The following is a 23,733-nucleotide window of genomic DNA, read 5'->3' on the forward strand; positions in this document are numbered from 1 at the left end:
CTTGCGCCGCCGGGAGGAGTGTACCCATAGCCATAATAAAGAGTGTACCGGTAGCTAGTTGTACTGTACCAAAGATTTTCTACGAACATGACAATGAACCACTCTGTCGTTTAAACAACGGCACGGGACACAAACGTGTGTAGTTGTCTTCAACTTTAAATGATTTTAGGGACATTAGATTAGATTCAACTTTGTCATTGTGCAGTGCACACGTACAAAGACAGCGAAATGCAGTTTGCGTCCAAGTGCAAACAAGCAGAAAAGTAAAATGTGACATTCAAGTATAGGCAGGTGGTGCATGGGCAGGACAAAAAAAAGCATTGCAGTGTTCTAAGAGCAGAATAAATATGCCTATGTAATATGATGAAAAATGTAAGATCAACATTTACATATGTGCAATGTAGTAGACATGACATACTAGTAGTAAGACTAATATAGATAGGCCAATGCAGTGTAATTAGAAAATAAAACCAGAATAAATATGGATATACTGAATAAACCATATACACAGATATTTACAGTGAATACGTGTGTGCAGCATGAATAGTATGAAGATCAGTAGATGTAGATATATCTCACATGCACTTACAAAATATGGATGACAATGAAGACCAACTATGGGTCATTGGTTTGAGAGAGTACGGATACAGGACATAATGGCAGAGGTGGAAGAATTACTCAGATGTTAGTAGAATTCCTTTTAAATTATTTGTCGCACACAATCATTATCTTGTTTGACATGTGGCCGGAAGAGCCTGGGATCAAAACCGCCAACCTTGTGGTTGAGGTTGACAAAGCCTACACAATCATAGCCTATTTGCTTATTGAAATATACTTAAGAAGTATTCTAAGTACCAAAAGCAAAAGTAGGCTATATTCATTGTGCAGACGTGTCCAGTTTTGGAAACATGTTTATCATATTTTTGGGTTATTGAAGCATTAATGTGTTTATCACTTTATTGGTGGTTGGAGGCTATGGCTACCCAGTGATCAATAAAGTTTCATCTACATCTAGAGTCTTACTTTATTTGCTGATCATTTTGGATTGCAAAGTCTCACACACAGGCCAGAGTTCAGTTAGCTTGTTTATTAGCAAAGGCACAACCTACAAGCATTATAACAAGTGGCCCGTGTTCCGGCTGGAACTCATAGAGGCAGAACTTCCTCAACCCGCTGACTATATCCCCTGGGTGCCCACTCCCTCTCCCAAGCTGCCAACTTTTTACAGTCAATGCTGCCAACTCTCAAGTTCCCCTTGGTTATACATACAGTAGATGATTGGCAGCCAGTCGCTACAGTATTATTAATTTAATCTGCAAAGTAACTAGTAACTAAAAGTATTAAATACATGTATATTGAAGCAAAAAGTACAATATTTCTGCAAATGTAGTGGTGTAGAAGTACAAAGTAGCAGAAAATAGAAAGACTAAAGTAAAGTATAAGTATCTCAAAATGTGCTATAGACTATCAACACTGACATATGGGCCTAGAGGTCAGACCTGTAAAGGGGGTTCCTTGTTGTTGCTTTGTTTTTTTTATATCAAACTAAGAGCTGCAATGAAATAAGAACCAGTAAAATAGTAAATAAAACAAGTGTTAAATGATTATCCCAAAGGTGAGTAGTGGTGGCTCAGGGGTCATGAATCACTGCCAGTTACAATCATGCACTCTTATTTTGACAATGACACCTGTTATACTAAACTCTGTTTTATACATTTGTGTATATTTTCTCCCATTTATTGTCTTAAATCTGGATGTTTATTCATTCTGCTATGTAGTTTTAATAATCTGAGTGGTTAGTAATTTCTAAAACTATTTTAGGCCATATATACACAAACTTCTATTTCTAATATGTGATGAGCCTTAACAGGGCAACAAATTCATGTTCTTGCACTTCATTAGGAGTAGGAGTCCTTGTTTGTTGTCCTCCTAATGGGAAATTTTCTTTCTTGTAACTGAAAACAGGAACAGAGTGAGAGATCTTCACTTCAACTTCTTTGAGTGCACAGAGCAGAGCATGGCAGCACACTCCTCCCTCTCTTTAACCCTTTGGTAGTTTCTGTGACTCTTTTGTGTTTTGTTTTGCTTCTCAGGAAAGTTCCCTTGCAGTTGCAACACTGTCTTTAGATAAGGAAAACAAAAAACAACTTTAAGGGGTAATGTACTAAACATCAGGAAGAGCAACTGTTCCCTCTCCCTGAACGGGTAGACCAAAGACTGTAATAGTAGTAGTAATAGTTTATACAGTCTATGGGACAGATATGCAGTACGTTTTCTGTCTATGGAATAATTACCATAATAAAATTACTGTATAGACAATCCAAATTAGAGAAATATATGAATAAAAAGCGTCGGTATCAACTCTCGGATAATTTAAGAGAGGTCAACAGGTCCCCTAAACAGTAAGGACTGATCAACAGAAGCAAAGGCTGAACACTTTCCAACAACATAAATGCATGTTGATACACACAATCCTTCATTAATACCCCATTTTGAGACAGTGAAAAAAGAATTAAGAATTTTTCAGTTTTATTAGAGCAAAACAACTGAAACGTCAAATTGACATAGGTCTTAAGAGCATTTATTTGAGTAGTTGAAGCACCTTTGGCTGTGATTACAGCCTCCAGCTAACTTGGCTGTGACACTACAAGCTTTACACTTTTCTGCTATCAGTCTCTGCAGATCCTCTCAAGTTCTATCAGGTTGGATGGAACGTTGGTGGACAGATATTTTCAGGTCTCTGCAGAGATGTTTGATTGGGTTCAAGTGTGGCTCTGCTGGCCCACTCAAAGACATTTACAAAGTTGTCAATAAGCCAGTCGTGTGCTGTTTTAGCTGTGGGTTTTGGATCATTGTTCTATTGGAAGGAGAACCTTTGCCCGAGTCTCAGGTTTGGATCATGGACAACTGAGCACTTTGCTTCGTTTAGCTCTCCTTGAAGCCTGACCAGCCCCCTGGTCCCTGCTGCTGAAGAACACCCAACATGGCAAAACAGTTCATCTTGATTTTCATCAGATCAGAGAATCTTGTTCACAGTCTGAGTGTTTTATATGTTTTCTTGTCTTTTGCAATCTCAAAGCAGGCTTTCACATGTATTGAAGCACTAGGAAGAATCATTTATTTTATTTAAGAATAAAACACCTCAACACAATCTGCCTCTGTGCTCATGGCTCGGTCTTCTGTCTAAGACATTGTCAGCTGTGAGACCTTATATACGGACAGGTGTGTGCCTTCCAAATCACATATAATCAGTTTAATTTACCACAGGTGGACTCCAATCAAGGTGTCCACATATCTCAAAGATGATCAAGAGAATTAAGCAGCAGGCACCTGAGCTAAGCTTCTAAAAACATATGCCAATGTGATATTTCAGATTTGTTTCCTTTTAATACATTTGCAAACATTTTTAAACCCTTAATCTGGCTATGTTACGATGTGGTATTTTGAGTGCAGATTTACGAGGGAAAGGCAAGCCAATGTGTTTATAATATTGAACAAGTCAGACACAAAGGTATATTAAAGTGCTTTAGCATGAACATACAAAGCAAACAAAACAGAAAATATGTGTCATAAGACAGTAGATTAAAAAGACTTAAGAAGCATAGAAGTAGAATAACTATTTCTAAATGACCTGAGGAAAAGCAATCACAGAAAGAAAAGTTTTAAACCTAGATTTAAAAGAACAAAGGCATGGGAAAGTTTATTCCGGATCTGCAATTGAAACAATGTTTGGTTCTGACCCTGGGACGGTGAGCAAGTAGAGTATCAGACGTATTTTAGCCCCGTTCAGTGCTTTGTAAGTCCATAACAATATTTTAAAATCAATTTTTTGGTTCATTGGAAACCAGTGCAAAGCTCTGAGAACAGGAGTGATGTAGTCCAATGTCTTGGTTTTTGCGAGGACTCGGGAAGCAGCGTTCTGAATGCTCTGCAGTTTTCCTAATGATTCTTAGGCTTTATTTGATAGTGGATAGGCAGGAGAGGTGGGTGTGAGATGAGGGATGACACGCAGCAAAGGGCTGTAGGTTGGACTTAAACCCAGGCCAATGCAAAGGACTTTAGGGTGCACGCATGTTCAGAAATATACTAAGATTCCTAACATGGGTTAATTTATGCTTCAAGATGAGCACTGACATTTTTGCCACCAAAAATAATTGTTTCAGTTTTATCCCGAATTAAAGATTCTCGAACATCCTGTCACTAATTTCTTTAATACACCTATTCAGTGACTGGATTAGTTCATAGGCATCTGGGTTTATTAAATGTTAGTGCTGCCAGTTAAACGTGTTATTAACGGTGTTAGCACAAACCCTTTTATTGATGGACAGTGTTACATTGTGTGAGAGATTATTTGCTCCAAGTGTGAATGACTGCTCTAAGTGTAAATGTTAGTGTGAAATTGAATACTACAGTAGGCTATTTACCAATGTTGTTTTCAGTTTTTAAAAAAACATTTGAACGTTTCCATGTTGATAAGAACATTAAAATGAGAAACAACAGTCAATGGACATTTAGAATAGATGTAAATGTGTGATTAATTGCGAGTTAACTATGACAGTAATGTGATTAATTGCAATTAAACATTTTAATCTTTTGACAGTACTAGTAAATCTGTCATCCGCATATTTATAGTAGGATAAATTATTGTTTTATTTTTTTTAAAGATGTGAGCCCATGGGAGCATATAGATGTTGAAGAGAGCTGGACCAAGAACGGACCCCTGTGGAACTCCACATGGCATTGCTGTATGTTTAGAGCAACAGTCTCTATTCTGCAGACAGAATTTAAACCAGTAAAGGGCTGTGCCAGTAAATCCGACTTTTCTGTTTGGAAAAAGCAGCTAACACATGCTGTTGATCATCTATTTTATATATCACACTCAATAGGATTGAGTAAGGGACTCATAATCACTCAAAAGAGTTAATATATCCTCCTTTAAGATTTTTTAAGATCTGATATTGTTACCACAGAGACAATATCTTAAATGCTTCAGTATATTGAAGCATAATACTTGATACACTGACTGAGAGGAAGTCTTACATTAAGCTGTGATCTCTAATGTATTGCAGCTATGACACGCCCCCCTTTGGAGGCCTTTTATTGGCTGATTCACCGGGTCTTGGAATCGACTCAGAGTTGATTAAATTAATCTAGCCACAGCAGCGGAAGGTTTAAATTGAGTTACTGTACATCCTGCAAAAACGATAAAAAGATGCTGTATTATGGTGAAGAGCTACATCTGGTGAAGAAGAACCACAACATGGCTGCAGCGTGAGGCTGCGTGATGCTCAGCAGATGTTGGCTTGTGGTTGTGCTGAAAACAGACATTCTGGCAACTCTGGCTACTTTTCGTTTCAACATCATAATTTGCAGTTAGGAGCGTGCAGCGTGCTATGTTTCATGACAATAATCCCACCATTTACCCTAACTGCAACCAGACCAAATTTTTTCACCTAACCCCAGCCATCCCCAATCATATCCCCACATCATAGCAATTTTCTATTTAATACCTAGACCATCAAAAGGCTTATATTCAAACGTAATCAGTTTAATTCATCAGACAATTATAGCATTTCTGGTTATAAACTTGGTAGGAGCCATTCTGTTTGCATTAACAACAGAAATAAATTGCACTTGTATTGTTTGTTTCTTCCATTGAGTGTAGACAGCTTTTGAAAGCATGAAAATGTTACTGAGGGGGGAGGGAGGTAAAGTTTTATGATTTCATATCAACTTTCCACTAGGTAATATGGAGTTGGATTATAGCAATTTATTTTAAATTGCAATTCCACTGCTCACACTTTTTGCTCTTTCCCATTTTGTTCTGCAACTGCTGCACAACAATTTCCCTCAGGATAAATAAAGCCCTCTTATCTTTTTTCTCAAATTTCCATGTATTGTCTCTGTGTAACTTGTGACAGAGGCAAATTAAAAAGGGTAACGTACCAGCACAATAGGCTGAAACTAATGTAGAATTTCAAAAAAACACTGCTGAGAAGAATTATCTGTTGCACCTAATAATGAGTTTAAAGATTATCTACAGTTGAGGGACATTGTAACAGCAAAATCTGACAATTCAACTGACACCTAACACAGCCTTCTTCAACTTTTAATGTGGATAATCTTAAATTAATTTTGTCTCCCACATCCCCTATTGCATTAAGGGCCCCATTACTACCATTTCTCCCACACCTGTTCCCCACTTCCCTCATCTGATCTGCAGTTACCTGGCTTTCACTGCCCCCCCCCCCCTCAGCTGCCTCTCATTCCCTCATCAGCCTCTCAGTTTATAAACCGAACCAGTTTCACTCATTAAAGTTAGTATGAGATTTGAACACTTTTTGGAATCTCTGATTGCTCCGGCACCTTCACCCGAATCTGAATCCGCCTGCCTGCCTGTAAGCCTTTCTATGACTCCAGATTTTAAGTAGGCATTTATTAATATGGTTACCAGATGATGGATCTGGGCAGGGGTGAAACAAATAAAAAAGGGGGGGTGCAATAGCATGCAGTGAGGCACCAGCATGTGTAATTCTTTTTTTACGCGGGGCAGCCTATACGGCACTGCATCACATTTTCTCCACTAGAAGTGCAGCCTAGAGGGAACCTCATCACATCACATTGTGTAAAAACATCCTTGACACATGGATCAGTAAAGTTCTGACTTTTTCTTAGTTAGCTGACAAATCCTACCACAACGTCCTTTGGCATTTAACTGCTCTGGGCTTCTGATCATCTCAAATCTTCCTCAGCAGTGTGTTCGTATTTCCATTATTCTGAGCACTTTAAATACTCTGTTGGCTGTATTTAAAAAAAAAAAAAGTTCATTCTTAACTGTGGAAATTGATTTTAAAAAACAGATCTAATTTGTTTTATAATTTTTTTTAAGCGATTGTTCACTACCAGCATCTCATCTGTTTTATGATAGTCACAATATTATAAATAGATATATGTAGTTTGTTATTGTTGCGGAATTCCAATAAAAATGTGTACTCTGCTTATACTTTTTATTTTATTTTATTTTTTATATATGAACCTATTTGTGTGGAAAGTGAGACTAACGAGTGTATTGCAGCTAAGGTATACTTTATTTGTGTTGACTTTATGTCCCACACACAACGAAAACAACCATCGAGTCAGGCTATTTCCTTAAGATGAATAATTAATTACACACTCAGCGGATCAATTTTAAGAATTAGTTGCACTCATGCACCCCCCTCTTCCCCCTCCACCTCCGGCTACGCTCTGCGCATGCGCCTCACTGCTCCAGGAGTGTTGTTTCGGCCTGTTCCGCGGCCGCTCGGTCATTTTCGCCTCTTTGTTGTACTGATAGTGGATTTAACTCGGATTCAACCCAATATCCAGCGGACCGTGCTGCTCCCAAACAGGTTAGTTCGTCTAACTAGACTTGGTCTCTTCATGTTCCGTCTCCGGTGTGTCTATCGCCGGTTTACGGTCCCGGTTCGTGCCCCCTCCTCCTCATTTTTCGCATGTCTCTTTCCGCTTGGTGCTACGGGGCATGCTATACGTGTTGTTTTATGTGTCTATGTGGTGGTGTATGGCGGCGCCGGGCCCTGCAGTTGCACACCGGGGATGGGGTTTTTAAGGGGAAACGTGCGTTGAAAAGCGGCTTTAATGCTAGCCTGGATGCACACTGTTAGCTGGCCCGGAGAAGAAGCTCTGGCAGCCGCCTCACTGCCTGTCTCGTCATGTTTAAATGCTGTTGTTCCTCTCAGCCAAACACCAATTCTTCTTTCCCATTCAGCCAGAATGTTCTTGAAAAAAAACATCATGGTCCACCATTAGGCTAACGTCTTCCTCCTGCCGTCCAAAGTTCAGCGCGCGCGCGCGCGCGTGTGTGTGGAGGATCTACATGAGGTCTAGATTAAATCAAGACAGAAAGTTGGTGCATTTTTTCTTCTTCAGGGTGGATGTCGCCCCTCGCCAGACTGCTGCAGCGAGGAGCCCGGTGTGACATTGTGTTGGGGGGGGGAAAGGCATGCAAAGAGCAGCCAACAAGTCTGTGTAGTTTTTTGGGGCGAGATGCAGCTAAATATCTCATCTTCACTCAGAGTGACACAGGACAGGAGCAGGCTTTAGATTCTGGGGGTTCCTCAACTTTTTTTTTCCCACAGCGGACTCTGCAACACAAGAAGCATGGTTGGGGGTGATTAGCAGGTTAAACGGTGTAGGTGTCTAGGTTTAAACTGCTAAACGTGGTTGTCTGTATAGAAGCACCGTCTCTCCGCCTCATATTAAGGGCTATACTGTAAACAAACTTGACTTAACAAACCATTCATGTCTGTAACTGAGTCCTTGGTGTCCTCCTTCACTCTGATCTGCTGGAGAAGGAAACTTTCTCTCTCTGCTCACATTAGATTGAGTTTGAACGTAGGAGCAGGCTTCCAGACATCAATGTGATGGATATGGCCTCCAGTAAACACACACACACACACACACACACACACACGAAGGTGAACATGAACATGGGCTTTTTAATTAGGGAGGAGACATCTTGTGTCCAGTGGTTCCGACTTTTGAAATGAAAAGCATTTGCATACTCATAGATTCTGGGGAACGGATTGAAGTGTAATTTTATGAATATGTTTAAGGAGTTAATTCAGCTGTGTTGTGGGAAAACCATGTCAGACACAAAATAACTTTCAAAGCATTTTTCTTTGGAATAAAATGTTTGGACCTTTTTGATAGGGATGTTGGGGATCTGACTTTTTATTTAAATGTGACACATTTTTCTTAAATACAGAAACACATTTGTTAAAAATCCATTTTGAAATATGCTTTTAGCCCTTTTTTTTTACTTAAACAAAACAAGGTTTGCAGGACAGTAATGACTTGAGACAAGTGCAGTGTTCCCTTTATTGCGTAGTTAGTAGTAAGTAAGACCTTCACTTTTTTTAAATAAAGTCACTGAAATGCCGTTGAAACAACTCTGACATGCACCCCGATAGCTAAAATCTTAGCCTAGACGTCTAGACACCTTTATGATCGGCACATGATCAAATCAATGTTTGCATGCAGGCTAAACCACAGACCAGAGTGTTAAATATCTGTGTCTGTATATTGACATTAAAGTTGCCCCAGGCTTCATCGTGCATGTTGGACACTTCAAATGGGAGTGGAAGGCAACGGAAAAAATATGAACCTCCAGAACCTGAATAACAGGGTGGTTATTTAAAGCGCTTGACTCACATTTTTTCCTGGTAATTATTACATTTGTGAAGTGTTTTCTCTGCATTTGTGAGCCTCAATAGCCTAGAATTTCTGTAACATGCTGCATCTAAACTAGAGATGTTCCGAAACCGATACCAGTATAGGTAATGCCTCTGATACCGTCTAAAACTCTAGTATCGGGAAGTACAGGAGTTCATAAACTGATCCTTTAACTGATACCCAAAACCTAAAGAAATTCTACGTTAAAGTAGTTTATGTTCTTTTTCCTTTTATACCTGACTGTCAAACTGGATAAAAGAAAGTTTTGTGGTGTTTGCTTATGTTTCACAATGAGTGAAAGAGTTATGAGTTTAACCTGAGCCGGACCCACATCAAAGGTAGAAAGCATATCACATCCGTACAGGGATAGTAGTATACAGTTGTTAAAACATAATAATAAAAAAAATGACAAACTGGTATCTGATCAGTGCTCTGTATTAGCCGATATGCAAGTTTGGTTTTCAGAATCTGTATCGGAAAGCAAGAAATGTATCGGACCATCTCTAATCTAAACTGGACCCAGCGTCCTTGTGTTTTAACAGCCGAGGCGCTCCCTGATGCGTGATACCATCAGAGGAACGAGATCTAATGGCGTTTTTCCACAGCATGGTACCTACTCGACAAGCCTCGAATCTACTCGCCTTTTGGGGTTTTCCATTGTGGAAAATAAAGTCCCTGGTACCTGTTAACAGGTACTTTTTTTTTTAGTATCACCTCAGTCGAGGTTCCAAGCCAGCTGAGGCGATACCAAAAAGTGATGTAAAACCTGGAGGCTACTGATTGGTCGGAGAGAATTGTGACCAATCACTGCACAGCCATTGGTAGTGACAGACGGGGGTGCTGGACAATCCTGCCGTGTTTAAATAGTTTAGCCAGCCGTGTTTTCTTTATGTTTTTTGCTGCCTCAGTTTCTTTTGACACGAAATGTGTCTTCTGTATTATGACATGCCGAGAATCAAAAGCAACACACCTCCGACGTTCTGTGTGTGTCGCGTTAGGTCACAGCAGTTTCCTGCTATGACAACCAGCCACGCTCGCCTCACGCATGAGGGGGTACTAATCTGCATAGAAACAGGAGGAAGGGGCACCGCGGCTGAGTCGAGCAGGTAACATTAATGGAATATATGTCCAGCCTCTCTGGGGCTGTTTGTTTATTTATTTTTTACTCAACCTTTTGATTGGATTTCCTTTCTTTTTGGAAAAGTACACCAGCTTGATTCCAGAAGCGAAAGGATGCTTTTCTCTGTCACAGCCACCCGTTGTAATGTACACTGGTGAAGTTAAACAGTTGTGTTTTTACGTCTTCCTGGACTCCTTTCAAAGCCCACTGAAGGACCTCACAGACCTGAATGATGGTTTTTGGCCAGCTGAATGTTACTTGGCTTATACTAAAGAGATACCATATGATATGGCTGCTACATAAGACAGCGCTTACTGGCCAAGCATGTCAGGTTTCTGCTTACTTTGCAGTGAAACCCCAAATGACCCGCAGCTTCTCTGGACAGTTAACCTCTGACCTGAAATTAAATAGCACATGAGTATTTATTTTTTTTTTTTAATGTCATGGCAGGATTTCTAATGCATAATGACTGGGTGCAAAAGGCCATTTATTTTGACCCATTGCCCCAACAAATTCATCCACGTTCTGTTTAAACAATGTTATCATCCCCCTTTGCAGCCAGAGACTCGGCAGTACAGGACAGGCGAGCAGGATATGTCCTCTTTAGGACAAGGACTGCTTGATAATGAAAAAGAAGTGATTTAGCCCACCCTCCAGAAGGTGCATTTGTCTTTTCCTTCTGACAGGAAATTATCTCAGGCAGCTTCCTAAACGAGCTACGGAGGAACTGTGGAGAATCCCTCAACTGCAAATGAAACAGCAGTTTGGAGAAGCTGTTGAATTCCTCAGTCTCTCGTTCTCCGCAACACGGTTTCTTAAAACATTTGATTAGAACTGAGAGAAAAATTCTGTAGAAAGAGAAAATGGATTACTGTTGCAGTATTCAGCCACATTGTGCAGCCAAGGTGGTATTTGGACCAGACAGTCCAGTGTCATTTATATTATGTCTGATTTATTGATGAGAAAAGTTGATAATCTACACTTGATATAGCCATAGGAAATATGTGTGTGGACGGCGATATGACGCAAACGCGGCCTTGGCGACTGCGCGCAGAGAGTCTGATCGCCGAGCCACGCACTCCCAATATTTTGTAACAACGTCTAATGATTGGCTACAGGAGGAAAGAAGTTCCTTCCTTGAGCTGCTCTGACTGCGATCGGTATGAAGAACCAGGCCGTTTGTGGCAATCACGTGGATGAACACGCTGAACGTAACAAGCATGCAACAGCTTTAAGGCTGCATTCACACTGCCTGTGCTGGCCGTCCAACGGTGCGGGGAAAGGCAGGTTCTCCCATGCCTTTTGAATGCAGGTGATGAGGTTTGGGAGGGGTGGGAAAAACGCAGTGGCCTGCAGCAAAAGGTTGAGGCCGACTCAACTAAAGGAGAAACACAATCTGACGTCACGCTGCGGCGGCCAATCATGTAACCTGAAATCAGTTACTTCAGGTACCCATGAGGTGCTGAAACATGCTGGAAAAGTCCACTTTCACTTAAACCTCCAAGGGTTTAAAAGGCTTATCAGATATTGAAAAACTGCACAGTGGTTTATGATGAGCTGGGCGATACAAAGGAAATCAAACCTCACGATATTCTTGACCAAATACCTCGATGACGATATTGTGGCGACATTGTACGGTTGACTATTGGTGCTCAAAAAGTCAATGACATTTTTGATATATTTTCTTCAGAAATGATTTGACTTTAGTGGGTTGAAGGTAAATAATCCAACAGGTAGAGCAGTCTAAATTCAGAAAAGTACATGAATTTACTGTAATGAAGCCTGTAAAACCAGGTGCAGATAACACTTATCATACGATAGATCCAAAATCTAAGGAAAGCCCTATTTATGATACAACTCTTAAGTTACCACAGCAACAAGTATTTGATCCTGTGTCTTGACAATTGTATGAAAAGTAGAATTGCCTTGTTGTCAAAGTATACTTTAGTAGTTGTCACTGCATTACAGCAAAGGTTGAGCCAAGTTTAACTTCTTTACCAGACAACCCCCCTTTTGTCTTTTCCTTTACCAGAAGCCCTCTGCTGAGTGACTGGTGCTGTGTCAACACAGAGGTCTTATTGACATGACTGAGGGCGCTGCCTTTTAGTCATGCGGGCTGTCTTCAGTCTGAAGATGGCCTAAAGGCCCAGTCACACCACCACTTAAATCAGCAAAATCAATTCATTTAGAATTTAGAGATTGAAACTTCTCAAATGTATAGTTCCTTTTACATCAAGTTAAACTTATCATGCAAATTTGAGCATTTGACAAGTAGCAAGCATCTAGTTTATAGCGCTGACCTTTTTAAGGGAATGGATACCCAAAATGTCCAACTAGCTGCCAGTTGGGTAGCGTGCTATTTCAGAGCCCTTTCCTCCACTTTTAATAATCTATTTATTGAAAGGATGGACAATCCTGAGGACAAAATGCCAGTGGGGGAAAAATGGCATAGTAAGAACTTTTGGATGTGGTCAATCCCACGGTCAGTGGTCAATTTGCTCTCATTGCGTCCTCAATATGGCTGTCCCAAACTATTAATAAGAATAAGGGAGAGGCTGGAGAGGTGTAGGTGAGCAGAACTTACGGTGTTTTGCCGCTAATATCCTGACTCAGGGATAATTTTACAAAGTCTACAGACTACCATGGTGTTGTTGACGTTGAGAGTGAAATACTCACACACTTAAGACCGTGGCCATCCTTTTTCTCAACGTGTTGTTGTGAGGAATCCATACTCACGCTGTTGCTGAAGGCAGCCATGTTATTTTTAGATGCGACACGTCACCACAATTTATTTGCGCCGACGCACCGAGGCGGTCAATGACGTTGACCATGTCGACGAATCGTCCCAGCCCTAGTCCTACATGTGTCGCGTGTGTGCTCACACCTGTACTTGGAGCAGTTCGGTTGTTATGGTATCAACGTGTTATTACCAGGCCAAGAAGTAGAATTTGGAGAGTTGGACATCTTTTCCTCCTCCTCTTGTCTCCTGTATTTAGATCAGGGAACAATGTCCCTCTTAACTGGAGCAAGCAGTAACAACAGAAGATCAGCCAAGAGATTAGAAGCAGTATTAAGACCATAGGTTAAGAAACCCTTCTGAATCCAATAGTGGTGATTCATTTTCCTGAGTTGCTGTTCAGACTAGAGGACATAGAATCCCACACTGACGAAAATGGTTGTAAAAATGTTAAGAGGGCAGAATGATACACATTAAATCAGTGCAGATTAATATCCTTGGGTCAGATTGAGCAACGCTGGCTGTTTAGACTCTCCAGAGAAGACTCACGGCCTTGCTTGTGCTTTCACCAACCGTCTGCTTCATGTCGAAACATGAAACATGTGTGCATTTAAATGGTTTGACTTGCTTTTATGTTGACATTAAAACACCAGCTGACAGACAGATTTAAGGTGGAGAAAGTGGAAGGCTACTTTTGATGTTTTAAAGGTTGACGTTCTGTCCGTTTTACTCCTGAGACGTATCCGGGGGAGAACCAGGTTGTTCTTGACCCTTGTGTTGTCTTCTCGTCAACAATTTTGTTGACGCTTTTTAATCAGTGTTTTTGACTTTTCCTTACGGCTCTGTCCCTTCCCTTTTTTTTTCTCCTTTTTCTTTCGCCCACTCCCTTTTTTCAATGTTTGTCACTTTTTGGACGTTTTCAACACTATGTAACATTAACTTTCGTATTAGTTATTTTTGGAATTTATGGCCAATAAATAAGGAAATTAAACCTAATGTTTGAGTTAGAAAAGCAGAAATTAGGAATTATTTAGACTAAAATTAAAGGAATGGACAACAACAGTGTACATGGTGTGTGTATGGATGGTGAAAACTGCTCCGAAAAGATTTATCTTTGGGCTTTTTAGGTGATTTAACCTTCCACCTGGCTTTAATACTGTAACTGTGCTATTCATAACTGTGTCTTGTCTATCTTAACAGGAGAGGTTACACTTGTTAAGTTTTCTGTACTGGTCTTGACTGGTACCTGATCATGAATGAGTTTGCCTCTAATAAAGTTAGTTTATGGCAGGTTGTTCATTGATTTTTGTAAAATGGTGAGACATTGGCTAGTTGGGTAGCTAAAAGCACCAAAACACCCAGCTGTTTGTTCAGGATAGACCTCACATGTTGTGCAGTAGTTGCAGTGTTTCCCCCGGTGTTTTGCAAGTATGGTGGCCCACCAGGCCACAGGGAATTCTTTTTTTTAATGGTTTTTTTTTAAAGAATTGTTTTAACCTATAGGTACATTAAGACAGCTCGGTTGAAAGCTTAGTCATAATTTCAAATCTCCTTAATCTCTAAATGTAGGGCCTAATGGAATCTACCATTTCAGAATTTCTCAATTTCCCAATTCTGTCCATGATTCTACTATTAAAGGTCTAATGTGTAGGATTTTCTCCCATCTAGCAATGAGATCGTATACTGCAATCAACTCTCTTCCACCACGTAGTTCAAAGTAGGTTACGATTCAGCCACGGTAGCCTTCACGCTTCAAAAAGCCGGTCTTTTATTATTTTCAATAACCTTTTTTTGGGTAAAGAAGAGGACTCCTGTTCCTGAAACTTGGATTTTGAATGCATGCATGAGACGGAATGGAGTCTAGAATTTTCCCGGTGGGCTGGTAGTGTTTCGAGGCCGCTCCGGCCGGTCTGCTCGCCCGCTGGTAAGTTTAACCTGCACGGCGGCTCGCAGCAGCCTCTTATTTCCGAAGATTCCCAATCTCCTCTATGTCCCCCTCCGCTACACAATGTATTAAGAGAACGTGTGGTCCTCCATGTGTCAGGAAGTGATGATACCCATTAGCAGCATTAGCAGCACCTGTGAGTTTAACAAGTGACAGCAAAAGGCAGAGCAGTACGTCCTGTATGTACCTTACCAGCTAACGTATTTCAAGATGGCGCATGACTAATGAGAGTCCTACCCCAGGGCATGCAAGTGCAAATGTAAAATCTCAAGCTTGTCTAGGGCACTACAGATTTTGATAAAGAACAACTACAAAAGTTACACACTGGACCTTTTTTAAAGAAACGATTGGGACTACATTAATGCTGCCCTCAGTCTGTGACTTGGTGGAAAAAAGGGCACTTGCCACCGCGCTAACCAACTTTTCTGGGCGACTCCCTGAGTTGGTAGAGCCAAAGCCAAAATGAAATAGGAATTTACTGAATGCATTAGTCACCTTTACAATATTAGGTTCCATATTATTATTTAGAGAAATCGTGGCAAGATAAAAGAAAACTAAGCTATAAGAAGTAGGATAAACATGACAATATATATATATATATATATAGATTTCTCCCACAGAATTTGGAGTATTTGTGATCTAACTGCTCAACATTTAAAGCAGGAGATCACCAAAACTTAAATTGTATCACTTCCTTTGTTATAGAGAATATTGTGGCCACTGGTCATAAATGCTTTAACCTATATTAACTTGAAAGTGATTTCTTAGTGCTTTTTGTTTGTTTTGTTAAACAGTAATTACTAGAGTCCTGCTGTCCACTCAGCTTTCAGGTCAATAATTCAAACTCAACAAATGATTGGTGTTGTGGACAAGAGTGCTTTGCTTCTTCTCACTGGCATGAAATAAGACTTGAGAAAGAGGTATATGGTGTAAACTTAATTTCAGATGGAAGATTTGTTAGGAAGTTGTTACGAACACCATTGTATGGCAATAATCGCACAATTTCACCTTGCAGTATTGTGGACTGAGGCCCTCTTAAAAGGACCAAGCGGACAATAAAACAGGTCAGCTTTCATTTAGTGTTCTGACAGCTGTTTTGAAAAACCCTGGTCAAGGGTCAGCGCAGGTCTGTGTTTGCACTTACTTCCCCAGGAAAGTCTGTTACAGAGGGACACACAAGTGACAGCTGTATTTAGCGTCTCTGTCGGTTTAACGAGCCCAGAAAGCCTTTGTAAATGAACGTCGGTGGGCCAAATGAGGAATTAATTACTTGCTTGCCTTGTACTTCAGACCAGCTTGTACAGTAAATGGGTAATAACTGTCATCCCTGACTCACCCTGTCTTTGCCTGTGGCTCGGAACCCCCTGTTTGTGGTCAGAACTGGTAAAGCGAGACAGCCCTACACGGCACTGAGCCTGTTAACCAACAAACCCACGTAATGGCTCATTGCATCCTCCGTGTTGCAGCAAGTCTCTTCTCCACCGCAGATTGAATGGTGCATTTGAATAGGTTTGCTCTGAGAAGTAGAAATGGTAAATTATTGCCATGTGTTCAGTCTAAAAATATGTATAAATAACAGATTGGTTGACCGATTGCTGTTTGAAAAGGGTCAATCAGATCAAGAGCTGACAATCATCATTCAAGTCATTTAAAAAGGAAAGAATATCAAACATTTGCTACTTTTCTCTACCTTCTTTGACCATTTATTGATTTTTCTCCCTCCCTCAGTAAAATGTGTTTACTTCAAATATGGGCTACCTAAGTAGTAATGATAATTTAATATACTGCAAATTCCTGTAGTGAGTTTTATTAATCATTTTATTTATTTTGGTAAAGATTTCAAATTCTTTCTATCTACCTGCTGACATAACCACTAAGCTTTATGCAAATGATTGCATAATGACATTATAAATATTCAAAGAGCATATGCCGTCATCTAGCTACGTTTAGCGACTTTTGGAGCTGGTGCTAGTTACAGTGTTTCCCACACATAGACTAATTAGCGGCGGTGCGCATACAATCATCACCGGCTGCCACACATTGCGTTTTTTTATTATTATTATTATTATTATTATTATTATTGTTGTTATTTTATTTTTAATGCTGTTTAAAACACTCATTCAGCTGCTACCTGCTCTCCTCCTCCTGTCTCTCTACACACACACACACACACACACACACACACACACACATCCGTGCACACAGCGGCTGTCTCACAGTTTTGCCAACTTAGCGACTTTTTTTTTCTCCATAAAAGTGACAAGCGACAAATCTGCTGACTTCCTGTTGAAAAGACTGCACAGTCGCCAGCGTTGTCCAACGCCACGTGAGGTATTTCTCTCCTGTGGCTGCCAAAACAGTCACCTCTCTCTGAATCGGTTTTACGAGGAGCAGAGGAACAGCCCCTCCCCTCCCCTCCCTGTGTGCGTAGGCAGGTAGAAGGGGAGAAGGGACAGGTTGCGGGGGGGCGGTGTAGGTAGGAGAGACAGCGGGTCGCGACGGGAGAAAGACGCAGCTGAGCAGGCCTGGCCCCGGGCAAGCCAGCCTTATTTGAGAAGTCTTTTTACCTTTTTACCTCCCGAGAAAGTTGTTGAAAGATAGGGGCTAAGTAATAATTATAAGGTGAAATGAATTCCTGTGTTGATTATGTGATTATTTGGCTACATATTTCTATTTCTATCTACCTTGACACAACCACGAAGGTTCATGCAAATGATTGCGTAATGATGTCACAAATATGCAAATGAGTGAATGACATCACACTTCCCTCCTTTCACACATTGCTTCTAATCTGTGGGAAACACTGAGCTACTTTCATTAGAGAAGAGTTGGCAACACTGGTGGGAGGTGTGTTAAGATGAAGAGTGTGTGGCTTCCCCCAGCCGAGCCGAGTTCTGCCGAGATCCACCGGATGATGCGCGACGTGCCTCGGAGGTCCACCAATCTCCGTGCACTGGCGCCACGGAGGGCGACAACACATCGTTCGTCTAGATGACACAGACCTGGATTGAAAAGTAGTCCTTTATATATGTTTTAGTTGGGATAAAAGAAGCAATTTTTTAAATTTATGACTGTTTTCTAACATTTTATTGGTTCAATCAAATGGGTTTTCCTCCCTCCCTCATTTAAAGCAATATGACTTCCAATGGCCCCTCCTAGCAGAGCTGATTTCACTGTATAGGGTGGTGGTGTCCCAGACCACTTCCCCTTCCCCCAAACTCTCCCTGGCCCTCAGGATCTCTGGTGTCATTATCATGGAGGTCAGTAGGCCAAGAGCTTCAGAAGAGCACTACTTTGACCTCACGACTTTTCTCTGAGCCGTGTGTGTTTTGCATAAGTGACAGGTGTCTGTCTGGTCTGCAGGAGAGGGGCGGAACTTGTTAGCTAGAGGTGAAAAGTAGTGACAGTTTCAGTGTTAAGAAAAGGGAAATAAAGATCAGACTCTCCATGAATACATGTCAGTATGTAATTAAACATCATGGCTGAGAATATAAAACGAGTTCCAGTTGTAATACACCGAGTTATTGCAGTTATTTTGAACGTTCTACTAATTAGTCAGCCAGTAGTCTTTATCGGCTGTAATTTGGATCCACTTGAGAAGAAGTAGAATGGATTGCTGTCCTTTTTTGCTGTCCTTTTTTATTTTTAGATTATTTTTGGGGCATTTTAGGCAGATGAAGACATTAAAGGGGAGAGATGGGGGGCGGGGGGGGGGGTTGACATGCAGCAAAGGGCCGCTGGTCTGAGTCAAACCCGGGCCCACTGCGTCGAGGAGTAAACCTCTATATATGGGCGCCCGCTCTACCAACTGAGCGATCTGGTAGCGCTCATGGATCGGTTTGAATTCATTTACTTTAGAGATGAAACAATGAGTCAGTGAGTTGGTTAGTTGATTAACAGCTAAATAAGGGTTTGTTATTTTAAAAGCCAATAAATTGAGTTTTGCTGAAAACTAAAATTCACATTTGCCACTTTTCATAATCATATCTGGCAAAACGAATAATTTGAAGAAGCCTTTAATATGTGTCATATATTTTATTATGTTTTAACAGCTGTATAATATTAACCCTGTATGGATGGGATATGATTTCTATCTTTGTCGGTCTGGCTCAGGTTAAATTCTTTTTTTGAAACATGAACAAACAAAAACAATGAACACCACTGAACATTCTTTTATTATCTAGTTTGACAGTAATTTATAACAGATAAAGAACAAACTATTTTGACTGATTGATTTGATTTAATATTTAGAATTTATTCTTGGATTAGTGTATAAAATTCTATAATACTGATACCAGTGTTTTAGGCAATACCAATACTGGTATTGGTATCGGATCATCTCTATTTATTTTACTTTGTTCCATTTAATACTACTGTTACTGCATAGTGGTGCAAGGGAAGTGAAGGGCAGCATCCTCTTTACAACAGGAAGTAAAGGTCTTAAGGGAAATGAGGCCTTAATTTGAAAAACCGTCAAATACTGCATGTGAAGCCTGTGGCTTAAAAGGCCAGAAGGTTAATGATTCAAGCTTTTTACTATAATACTTTTTTTTTGTTTGAATTCCTTCTTTTGGCTGAGAAAGGCAAGGCAGGAACGACTACAATAACCTTCTATACTGGCTACTTTTCATGTGACTTTGAGCAAAGTACAGAACCCCCAGTAGCACCAGTTGGAGCTGCTAAGTTGCAAGTTGTAGGGGATATTAGTTACTGGGTGTAACTAAGAATATTAAGCAGGGCGATGTTGAAAGAAAATGCATACTCAGTGGCAAACCCTCCCTGGGTAAATAAAGGTTTAAAATACAGTGTGTCACCAAGGCATTGTCTGGGCAAGTGGCAGGTGGTGGACTCGCTGCACACTGTCAGCACTGGGTTCATTAAAGAAGAGCCATTTCTGACAAGGACATTTTTTGACAGGCTGGTTAAGACACTGACGTCACACATGGTTGTCCATTTAAAAATATATGCCTTCAACATTGAAACTTTGTCACAATGTCCCGATTTTGTATGATAAATGGTGCAGGCCTAATCTAGACTCCCCTTTTTTAGTACAAGCCAATCCTTTGTTTTTTTCTCTGCATGACAATTTTTTTTTTGTCCTAATCATGCTTTCATAGGCTACAGATTATTTTGAACGTGGCAGGAGGGAAATAGCACTAAACCCCAGGACACTCGCAGAGAGAACCCTATAAAAATCTAACTAGTGGCTGACATTCAATTTAAGTGAGTGTGTTTTGTGAGGCTGTAAAACTGCAGCCACAGTTGGAGGCAGCGCTGTAACACTGTCTCGGTTAATGCCAGCGCTGTCATAATCACAAAACCAAATCTTTTTTTTTTAGTGTCAGGGGCTGTAATGGCTTGACTCGTCCTGACTCAGACACATTACAGAACGCTGGTCCTGAAGTCCGGGGCTTCTCCTGCATAGAGAAATTTCTGGCTCCCCCCCAAATAGGTTTTAGCCAGCCCCAAAGAAACAGCACCAGCACCAAAATGATAAGAATTGAGAGGAAAAATAACAATACTCCTTAAAACAGCTGAAAAAGCAGAACATAAACTTAAATCGGAGTACTTGTCGGACTCTCCCTGTGATTTTAACGGTGGTATATTAATATTATTTATTAAGCAGCTTTATTGATTGGGGGTTCATTTACTAAAGCATAAAAATAGACATTTTTGTTTTTCAAACTGTACACAACACTTCCTTCTGTGTGTAGTCATCCCCGCAAAGGCCCATTCAGAGACAGTTAGAACCTTGCATGTTCAATGCCGTGCTGCTTAAGCACTTGGCCTAAATAAGGACACTAGTCAAGCCCCCTCTCCCCGGCCCACTGGTCCCACTACTCTGATCGTTATTGGGTAAAAGCTTGTCTAGCTGCCAATAGCCTGGTGTCTGACCTGCAGTGCAGCAGTGAGATTTTCTTTCTGGCTGTTCAAGCTTTGTCAATACCTTTCCCCACGTTGTAACATGCTGCTCTGATGCACTACTAGTAGAGACGCAGACAGACGATGGGATTGAGCTGTCAACCAACTGCAGTGCTGAATCTGCTCTGATCTTTATTAATTATTTATTTATTTACTAGACAGTTAAAAATCACCTCGCTGACTGGTTTTTGCTGTGTGATGTAGCGCCTCTACTTGTTTTCCCCGAGCCTCAATGAGCATTATATTTATATCTAATATTTCAAAAAGATTCATTACCCCAGGCAGGGATGTCCTGAGAACTGGTATTTCGGTGACAAGTCAGTACCAAAATTCTAAAACGAGACAGTTCTTGTTCTAAAGTACCCTAGGTACCGGGGGATACAATTATTCCGGACCTGACGGAGGCAGCATACGCCTACAAGTGCTCTAGTCTGTTGTTAATTGCTTAAGAAGAAGAACGCCCACCATCACAGAAACAGAGCGCCTTCCCCCCTCAAATGTTAAAGGAATTAATGTTGAGGTTTGTCTTTTTACACACCGTGCTATCGACTTTGGTATGGAGTACTTGGTACTTTTGGTGGTATTGGTACCAACTACTAGATTTGAGGTATTATGACATCCCTAGTCCCAGTCTGTTGTCATGTTGTCGAGGGGGGTGCACAAAATGAACAACCATTTAAGACAATTGCAGACTGATGCACTGCCTCACTCCTCATATGTTTTCCGGTTTTCCTATTGCTCTCTCATCGGATACTGCTCACATCACTGGCTTTTCTCATGGAGCTACAACTACAAGTGCATCTTGTTTTCGTCTGATGAAATGAAAAATGTTTGCAAAACCTTTGTCAATGTCCTGAAGCTCCGTGAAACCTCTCCAACTGCTCTGAGCGTGAATGCTGTGCAGACTCAAGGATTCTTCTCTCAGATCTCAAAAAAGTGTGTGGGACGGTAAAAGCACAGCCAGAGTCACGCTGTCTTCTAGTTAAGTCAGAGCCATTACAATGGGCCTCACAATACAAGCAAAATCAAACTCAAATCCAAGCTTTTGTTTCTTTTAGTATGAGACCTGTAAAAGGTGGAGGCTGGGGTTGCGGCCTTGACCAACTGAGTGACAATGGTGTCACTCTCTCTGTCATGGGTGGGCCAAATTCTGTGGGCGGCCAAAGCTAAGAAAGGGGAAGTAACCTTGCCCCCTATGACCTCAGAAGGAGCAAGATTCCAGTTCGGCCCATCTGAGCTATCCTTTTCCTGCTCTGTCCTTTTCAAAAAGGCAAAGCAGGATACCCAGGGCTCGTTTTCCACCTATCACCATATTTAGCCACCGGGGGACCATAGGCAGGCTGGGGGAACGCATATTAATGTTAAAAAGCACATTAAGTCAATTTTTCATGCATGGCACCTTTTTAATAGAAAAATAACAAACTTATTTTTGCAGTTAGAAAACAATTGTGGTCATATTACATCCATATTTTGTCTTTCTAGTAATGCATACATTAGTACGCATTACTATACATTAGTACATTATTTGAAATGTACTTCCATTCTGTCAGCAGCATATATGTATTCACCTTTAAATAGTGCATCCATATCTGCCACAATACTTTGGAGATTTCTTTTTTAGAACAAAGAAGAGACCCGTTGATGGTGAGGCCGGTGAACAACATGTGGCTAATGCACTAACCCCTGCCAAAATAAAGCAGCATTTGACCGGCTGCTGGTGGTCCCGAGGATGATAATCTGGAATAGAAAAGCTTTGCATCGTGACAACATGTAGCCTGGATTACACTGTTGCACCAAAGCCGGGCTTACTGCTCTGACTTGAAAGAAGAAAGGGAGTATTTGACATTTCTTTGGGGAAACGAGGCGCATTCAGTCCTCTGACAGCCTTTTATATTGTCCAATCGTCACACTCAGTTGTCTCGACGTTAGCGATGTTGTTGCCTCAGGTTCATATGTTTTTTAAACAGCTTTTTAGTTACTGCGATTAACTCATCCAACATAAACACTGAAGTGTAACACAGGAAATTCTAAATAATTCTGTCACACTGCATCCTAGTAGAGTACTTTAAATGTGCCGTTCAATCTGTCTGTCTTGATATCTGTGACGGTAAATATTCTGAAGGCTTACACAGCCTTGTATTTTGGGGAAGAGCTGTGGTTAGTTTTTTTTAATAGGCCTTTATTTAAATAGGACAAGACGTTAAAGGGGAATGACACACAGCAAAGGGCCGCAGGGTGGAGTCGGACCTGTGGGCGCTGCATTAAGGAGTAAAACTATATATGGGTGCCTGCTCCACCAGGTAAACTACCAAAGTGCCCAAAGCTGTGGTATCTTTACAGTTTCATTCAAGTGTGCAAGACTTTTGAAAGAAAATGTACAGTTTCCTTGCCAACACAGAATTTCTATAATAATAATAATAATAATAATAATAATAATAACCTTTACATCTGGTTAACTTGAAATCCTCTTGTTTCTTTACTCAAGAAGCAGCCAGCTGTGCTCATTACATGTAGGCAGGGCCTACATTTAGTTATCAGTACTGTACGGTGGATTGCATTCCTGCCAAATTGACCATTGATTATTAATGAAGCCAATCAATGTTAATCTTCCAGGTTTCGGGGAGTTGATGATCATTATGTTTTCCCCTTCTCACAGCAAAAACTACATCATAAGGCCGTATTCACACATAATGTGGTGCCCCGCAACCCATTGGGGAGGCAGTTGGGGAGTCAAGTGGGTTTAGGCGGTGGTGGTGGGGGTCGCGGGGGGGGGGGGGG

General features: G+C 40.9%; 1 protein-coding gene across 2 annotated transcripts in view; it reads left to right on the forward strand.

The window, feature by feature from the left end:
• Positions 1–7,260: 7,260 nt before the first annotated feature.
• LOC117951926 (polycomb group RING finger protein 3) overlaps positions 7,261–23,733 on the forward strand; it is a 56,473-nt gene continuing 40,000 nt past the window's right edge. For both annotated transcript variants that reach the window (XM_034883915.1, XM_034883916.1), the window contains exon 1: positions 7,261–7,388. The gene's annotated coding sequence lies outside the window, so the exon portion shown is untranslated. The remainder of the gene's footprint in view (positions 7,389–23,733) is intronic.

This window comes from Etheostoma cragini, chromosome 10 (assembly GCF_013103735.1).
Source record: "Etheostoma cragini isolate CJK2018 chromosome 10, CSU_Ecrag_1.0, whole genome shotgun sequence".
Lineage (NCBI taxonomy): Eukaryota > Metazoa > Chordata > Actinopteri > Perciformes > Percidae > Etheostoma > Etheostoma cragini.